Here is a 9,054-nt window from a genome sequence, read left to right on the forward strand (position 1 = left end):
GTGTCTCTTGTTCCTCAGCCTTGCAGAATTGTTTAGTGAACTCCTTTACACCAACAACTAATGTTGAAAAACATTTGACTATGTGTGTGATTGTGGTCGCGTGTCTATGAAAGTGTTGGTGTGTGTGTGTGTGTGTGTGTGTGTGTGTGTGTGTGTGTGTGTGTGTGTGTGGGTGTGTGTGTGTGTGCACATTGTGCGGGGCCCAAGGCGTCGATAGGTAGATCATTAAAAGTAAGAGAAGCTAATCCTGGGCGCATTAAGGGAGTTGGCTGTGAAATGGGCACACGAGCCAGCGAAAGAAAACAGGATAATTGAATTGACCTGGGTCACTGCACGGATTACCAGCTCCTCCTCGCCATCCGAGGCTCCTCCCCCTCTCCCTGGGGTTTAGGGAAGGACCTTCTGGAAAGGGCAAAAGGAGGGAAAAGGAAACGAGAATGGTGGATAAGAGGGTTGAGGAGAGGGACAAGAAAAACAGAGCCAAATCTTAGCATCCGTATGGGCTTTAAAGGGTTTGTCTGCTTAACTGTAAGTGTCCTAAACCCAGATTTTGTAACCTTCAGTCACACATTATTACGAGGCGAGTACACACACACACACACACACACACACACACACACACACACACACACACACACACACACAACACACACACACACACACACACACACACACACACACCACACACACACACACACACACACACACACCACACACACACACACCCACACACACACACACACAGTAAATGGCACTATTAAGGCTTTTGGACAGTTTCTTGGTGTGGTAAAAGAAAGAGTTGTATTCTGGCTGTGGTGACGAGGCAGCCATTACCAGACAAATGTTTTATCACCTAAAGGTTAGAGGAAGTCTAGTGTTGCTACTGGTGTAGCGTCACCTGGTGTTAGCCAAAAGACAACCATGTATCTGCCTTTCAACTAGGTTTCAAGACCATACTCACAATGGGTGACAAATCAAGAGTCTTTGTACCTTGAGGTTATTAACTATTTGGGTCTGCCATTTAGCAGTATCATGTTACCAGTGGGCTTACCCGAAGTTTAAGAATGGCAGTGTATGACAGTCAGGATAGGTTTCATATTGTGTGTCGAGTCAGTTTGCAGGAGGTGGTTTCTGTGTGTTTAGCGAAGGTCTGGGGGATTGCTGAACAGGTTTAGTGAGGCCATTGTTGGATCGGGGGTGTTGTGATGGTTTGGTTGTGGGAGTCTCTTCTACTCCTGTCAATGTGATGCACATATATATTCTTACAATATAAATCCTTCCAAGTGAGGACGTTTGTGGGTTATTTAAGTCAGGGTAAAAAATACCCTGGATCCCTGTGGATTTATGAGAGTTTGTCTACTTAAGTCTTAAGTCCCTTTAAGTCCGGATTTTGTCACCTGCATTAGAAGATCCGAAACAGATGTACAGGCATATGGAAACGCCAAGGAATTATAAAGTGATGTACGATTCTATTTAAAGTTTTTAATTACAACAATGACAGCATTAAAGCGGGTTCAAGGTATACGCTAAAGATGTATCACATAAGACATAGAAACAACTTGCTATCCAATAAGAAAAACCCTTGCTTACATATTAAATAATAAATCAGATCTTGCTCCACTCAACATAGCCTACAACAGACTATGCAGATTTGTTCTTGGTTGTCCTTTTCGTACACATCACTGCACAATGTATAACCAACTTGAATGGCCTTCTTTAAATGTAAGAAGACACACGCATTGGCTTCAGCTGATATTTAAATGCATTTATCTTAACTATCCCCCTTATTTAAAGCAGTATTTTGTACCCTACTCACCAAATCATCAAGTTAGACATTCTGTTCAGATTTATTTCTCTGTCCCCTCTGCAAAAAAATGGATTGGCAGAAGAGCGTTCATGTTCAAAGCCCCAACAGACTGGAATACTTTACCTGCTGCCATTAGATCTTTTGCATCATTGGGTATGTTTAAACATGCATTATCATCTCACTTTCAACTGCTCTGTTCTTGTTATTAATGAAACTGATATTGTTGAAACTGATTTGCTTGACTGTCTCAAATTGTAATGATTGTATGCATTGCTTGAATTGTACTTAACAGACTGTATGTGGTTTGTCTTGTGTGTCATGTTTTGCATTTTGTCTTTTTGTTTATGTATGTCTGTAAGTTGTTGCTGTTGTCGGGACCCCCTTGAAAACGAGATGGTGCATCTCAAGGGGTTTATCCCAATCAATAAAAATGTCTATATATATAATAATATTAACTTAAAAATAAATCTTCACTGTGATAGGTGGATTATTCCTCTAAATGACAGGCTTACAGCGCGTAGTTTTGATGAAGCATACAATATAAGCATACAGGTGTCAATTATGTTTGTAACCTTTTAGAGTATTGTATGAATCGTAAGGTGTCCTTGGGCGCAGTGAAAGGCACCTCCAAATACAATTTTATTAATGTTATTATTATTAATGATATAAAATAATATCAATGTAGACCACATCAATCTTTATAAATTACTTTTATTGACCATTCCAATTGTCATTACATTTTCTGTCGAACAAGTAATAGACTATTTCAACTTGTCACGGCAGGAAAAAGCAAAGATTTGATTAATCACAACAACGATGTTGTCCCTCAAGTAAACCTTGACAGTAATACAGTAGGCACAATATCAGCACCCTGAATGTGATACACATGAATAGAATGCTACCATTATAAAATCATTAAATACAGCTATGCATTTCCTGCTATGACATTTCTAGATGTCTGTTGTGAGAAGCTCTGTTATTGATTAATGAATTGATCCTTTTTAGCAGTACGAGTCCTTTTTTGTTAAGCTGTATTTCAACAGTTTAGGGTTATTCGTTCTAATAAGATTAGGGTCGGTTTTTTGGAAAATACATTTGGGTTCCATGAAGACACGTTGTTGGTTTCCATGAAGTGATATGGAAGGTTTAAAGGAGAAAGGGCTTTAGTCTGGAATTAGCTTAATTGCTTCATTATTTATTGATGAGAAGTGCTTAGACACAAACTATCTCTCTCTCTCATTCGTCTGTGATCGGCGTATGCTCTGCTACTAGTAACGCTTATACTACATACAACACGAGGGCTGCTTGACTGAGGATTTCTCTGGATTACTCTTTAATATAGGGACAATATACAGTATAGCTGTGAACGCTCAGTGCATTTGTGCGCAGGCGTGTGCGCAGTGGTTAGATCCTTGGTCTCGGGATCAGATGGTCACAAGTTCAAACCCTACTGCAGTCAGCATGTTCTTGTGTTCCATGTAATGTAATGTGCGGAGCCCTTTCAAAGCGTATGTATGAAAATGCAGTTTGCCAGTGTTGACATACACAGCTGCAAGAATTAGGATTTGTTTTCTTTAGATCCCCTTCCTTTGCAAACATCTGCTGTGTTCACTTGATGTCATTATTGAGGCCACTAAGCACTCGACTTCCCTTTTCTCTCTCACGCGCGCTAATGTTGATCTCCCCCTTTCTAACGCTCACCTTGTCTGCTGCCACAAATATTTGAAATCTTACATGAAAATCAGCTTCACTTGCATTTCAGTGATCTGATCATGTGTGCATATTTTTCTACGCAATAATATATTAAATGTGACAATTTTTGATGAGGGGAGTTTTAAATAGTCTCTACTTCGCATGCCTGCTTATGTGGTAAACCTATAATTACCTGGAATTATTTTTAGTTTGCCCCCCGCTGCTTCTTACAGACCTGGATTAAAAAGCATCTGCAAATCAAAGACTGAGTGTTTTAAAAATCAAGCATGAAGCTTTTGCAAAAACGATTTAGTATATACTTTTTGTATGCCTCACGTGAGCCTCTTTTCTAGTAATTAAATCTAGTGCTGAAACCCTGACTTAAATAATCAATTAGCTTATAACACAAAATAACATTATTTTGATAATCAATCAATCATGTATCAAGCAAAAATGTCAAACAACAGTTTCAGATGCATACATTTGAGGATGAGCAGCTTTTTTCTGTTTGTTTGATTGTAAATTGAATATTCTTTGCTTTAGTGGTGTTGACTTGTCATTAACAAAACAGTAAATTGAAAGAAATCATCCCAAATTGAACATGCTATCTGATCTGCTGTATATTCTGAATTAATAACACAAACTACAGCTATACTACACTTTATCATTTTAAAGTGTTATATATATATATATATATATATATATATATATATATATATATTGGTAGTTGCATCCATGATAAAATATACTATATCCTGCCACTATATAACTTCACTTTTAGATTGAGAAGAAGCCTGAGCTGGTAAAACAACAGTTAACCATTGATTTCTTTCCTCCTTCTTTATACTTGGGGCAGACACCAACTTGATCTTTATCCCACATAATAACAGCCCTGGAAATACTTTAGTTTTGTCTTTGCTGGTATTAAAAAAACACACGCACACACACATGGTGACCTTTAGTGGCAGCTTGGGGGATTTTGGCAATTCAGTACATGGCCGTTATGATGCACACACACACACACACACACACACACACACACACACACACACACACACACACACACACACACACACACACACACACACACCACACACACACACACACACACACACACACACACACACACACACACACACACACACACACACACACACACACACACAGCTTAGAGCATCTGATTATGTAGACATGAACAGTTCAATCACACGTGGGTTGTTGTTTCCATTTCCCTCTAGCTGTTGCACATTGATTACATAGAGAATCTTTTTTGATATCTAACATCTTTATCTGACTCTCTTCCTCTCCTCGCAGCGGCCCCAGAGTTCCCCTCCTCAACCACTAATACACACACGCTTACGCACAATGACACACATACACATGCCCACAGAGACAAAAAAAAAAGTGAAATCATTTTTCCGTGTAACCTTTTTCCGCCGTATTTTTGCAAGTTCGGGAGCGCTGCAGCTTGTGCTACATGTTTCGGCTTGTTTGAGTTTAGACCTTCATCCTCTGGAGCTCCGGAGCCTCGACTCACCTGGGGCCCCGCAGACAGGAGCTCTCAGAACTGCCCTCTAGTTTGCACTTCCGCATAAACTTCCTCTCCTTTTTTTTCTCTCCTTCCCTGCTCTTGTCTCCCCAAGTCTCTGCAGTCTAAAGGTGAACACTTGAAATAATGAATCGGATCCCCCTTTCGCCCCCTTCCTCTCTGTATTCCAGTTAAGACTCTCCCCATAGTATTTGCACTTCATTAAACTTGAAATAGGTTTAATATTTAAAACACCGTGAACAGATTTCAACCCCCTCACCCCACACACACCTTTTTCCAACTTCTTCTCGCTCTCGGCTTAATAATCTACTCTCATATTTCCTACCTAATTCACTCCTCCTTCATTAAAAACCAAAATAGATTTAATATTTTAGGCTGTGTGGACTTAATTTTTAACCCCTTTCTTCATGGATTGGGGCTTGGCACACTATGGTTCAGATAACCCATCGTCTTGGGGCCTCTCCCCCCTGTATTTTCTCCTTTCTGTCTATCTCTTTCTCTTTTCTTTTTTTTGTGTGGCTCCCGGTTCGTCTTTCTCACTTTTTCCAGAGTCAGTCTATTATCAGTTCTGTCTCTTACTGTCTTTGTACTCCCGGGCCTCTCTGCGTCTCGCTCGCACTCCCCCACCCCCTGTTTGGTCTGCTTCTTTGTCCTCTGCCTGTACAGATGATTTTAGCCCTTTCCTCCCACCCTATTGACTTTTGTGGCCTGCTCACCCCACCTCCCTCAGTTTCCCCCACTCCCTCCATCCTCTCCTCCCCCTTTTTGTGCCCTGTTAAAACACCTACATACACACTCTAATTTCCCTCTCATCTGTCCTTTGTATTTTACACAGAGGGGTTGGTGTTGAATGGTCGAACGTTAGTCAAAATGTGGTTATTTCCACTCTATCTCCTTCCTTCCTCCCTGCTGTCAGCCTCACGATCGCTCCCCACTAAATAAAAATCAAAGTTCCATTATCACCGTGGTAACCAATCATTTCTCAACGCCCACCAGCCATCTTTGTCATATGACCTCACATCCTGCTGGACATTATGGGCAGTCCACCAGCTAAAAAGCCCCTTCTCATACACGCCATCAGACACACACACACATTCACACAATTTTTCACACTTTTGCTGTCTGTCTTTTTCTCTCGCTGCACTATCTCTCGCTCAGTTCTCAATGCTGACACCTGCTCTATTTATAATTTGGTTGGCTTTAAGAGAGCCATTTTGGACAGGAAGCTGCCCCCTCCCCACTCCTGGTTGTGGCTTTTTTCCAAAACGCCAACACCCCCCACCTCTCCACCTCCTGCCCCTGAAACAGGCCGGAGAAGGATTGCTGGGCGGAGAAGAGGTGGTGTGTGTGTTGGTAAATGCATGCATTGGTGGATGCGTGTGTGCAGGGTTAAAGATTAGCCATCCCGCTCACATGGGTTGGGCCCATGTGTTTTAGTCAACAATGGCACACACACACACACACACACACACACACACACACACACACACACACACACACACACACACACACACACACACACACACACACACACACACACACACACACACACACACACACACACACACACACACACACACACACACACACACACTGTCCTCACTCACCCACTAACCTATACCCAGCACATGCATTCATAACATTGCATATCCCTATAAATCCTACATTTAGATGGTTAAACTCTATCTTTACACACACTCATTGGCATTAATCGCAAGGGTCTACCCAGAATGCATCCTGACAGGATGTCCTGTTGGCAAAACGCAGAGGAGAGTGAGTTTCTGTGGTTGAACATTCAGAGCAGTACCCCAGAGCTTAAACTCCACACATCAAAACACACACTTCAAATTCCATAATGTCTATACACAGCTACATTAATGGTTGTGGTTAACTTTGTACAAAAAACACACACACACTTTACAACTCAGCTCTGTTATTTATTGACATCCTCATAAAGTGTAAGTCACACTTTATTTAGAAATATGTGTGTCATGTTGGTGTGTGCAGATTTGAACGAGAAGAGAAGTGTTATGAGTTTTGAAGCTAATTAGAGCAATTGGGCAATCACCTTATTTGCCTTTCGCACCCCCCTCTCGCAGTTTGAAACTTCTGGTCTAAGCTATTAGTTTCTATCCTTGTAATCATGGTAAAAAGTAGCCTCTTGCAGCAAGTACACACTACTTTTGGGTGATTTTGAGCCAACAAACTTGTGCAAATACTTTGAAATCAATCAGATTTTTTTATATCTGAAAAAAAACGGAGCCTTATATGAACCAGTCCTCCTCTTCGATGAGGTCCGTGACAAGACTCCTCGCTTGGAGATATAAGATGGAGATATGTTGTGAGAAGGATGCCTCGCTCCTCTCCTCTAGTGATCTGATAGCCAGTAATGGGCCCTGTAGCCATGAGCTTGGCAGCAGTGAGCACTGTGGCTTATGTGTCACACTGTACCCAACATTCGAGCGCAAGCAGCCGGGATATTAAGACTAGTAGTGTGTTTGTGTGTGTGTTTGAGAGGGAGAGAAAGAGAGGGAGACATATGATATACAGTGGCAGACTGACTGACAGGAGGAAGCAGAAGCAGGAACCTTTTTTGCGAGTTTAACCTTAAGAAAGTGCTTTACAGTAAGCCCATGACTGGATCTGTGCTGTCTTTCTTTCTCTTTCTCAGTCAACCTGAAGTTCCTCTTTCCCAGTATGTTTATTTTAGAAAGGTGGCTTTGTTCTATTTACCGTACCCACTCCCTCTGCGGCCTCTCCCCCCGTCAGACCAGTTAGAAAGGGGGAGCGAAGTAGAGAAGGAGGGGAGAGAGGGAGGGGGGTGCCTGCGCATGATGTTTGGACAAACGGACAACCCGAACAGGATATAGAGGTCTACAGCCTGTGGGTGTGTCGGTTTGGCCGAGGTGCAGCTCGCACACAAACACACAAACCTGCACACACACACACACACACACACACACACACACACACACACACACACACACACACACACACACACACACACACACACACACACACACACACACACACACACACACACACACGCACGTGTACACACAATCGTGGGAGTGTTCCGCTGGAGGGCAAAGTCTCCCTTCCTCTTACACATTCATTCTCTCCTTTCCCCTCCTTCCCCTCATTCCCCTTTTTCCGCCATCATACCCCTCCACACCTCCTTCCTTTAGACCTCTCTTTCTCCTTCATCCCTCATTCTTTCTCTTGTGACAACCCCCCCCCCCCCCACCCCCACCCCCACCCCCACCCTATCCTTTTGAAAAAAGGAAAAAAGAAAGTGTTAAAGACACAGAAGAGTTGGCCAACAGCAATGAGACACTCGGAGGGAGAGGCCAAAATCACTGCAGGCGACAATTATGGCTCGAGCTGTGCACATACAAGTGTGTGTGTATGTGTGTGTGCGTTTGATAGTTATAGATGCGATGAAGAAACTATCTGTCCTTCACAACTATTTGTCCTCTCCTTCTCTCCTCTATCCATCCTTCCCTCTGTCCGTTTGGACCATACTTCCCATCCCGTCAATTCACACTGTCACTTCTGTTTTTACTCATCTTGTTCACTGGAGCTACAGCCACTGCGTACAGTATGTACAACGTGTGTGTGTGTGTGTGTGTGTGTGTGTGTGTGTGTGTGTGTGTGTGTGTGTGTGTGTGTGTGTGTGTGTGTGTGTGTGTGTGTGTGTGTGTGTGTGTGTGTGTGTGTGTGTGTGTGTGTGTGTGTGTGTGTGTGTGTGTGTGTGTGTGTGTGTGTGTGTGTGTGTGTGTGTGTGTGTGTGCGTGCGTGCGTGCGCGCGTGTGTGTGGTTTCACATTGAGTATAGGGGCTTCAAATGACGGAAGGGCTGTGGGTGATCATGCTTCCTTCTCATCAGTAGGATCTGTACGCTTCTGTTTGTTTGTAAAAATGTAACTTCCTGGTTGTGTTTGACATTTCCTTCATTTTACTTTTACCTTGTGAAAAAAATAAAAATCGAGCTCTACAACAGGAAT

This window comes from Pseudochaenichthys georgianus, unplaced genomic scaffold, assembly GCF_902827115.2.
Source record: "Pseudochaenichthys georgianus unplaced genomic scaffold, fPseGeo1.2 scaffold_979_arrow_ctg1, whole genome shotgun sequence".
Lineage (NCBI taxonomy): Eukaryota > Metazoa > Chordata > Actinopteri > Perciformes > Channichthyidae > Pseudochaenichthys > Pseudochaenichthys georgianus.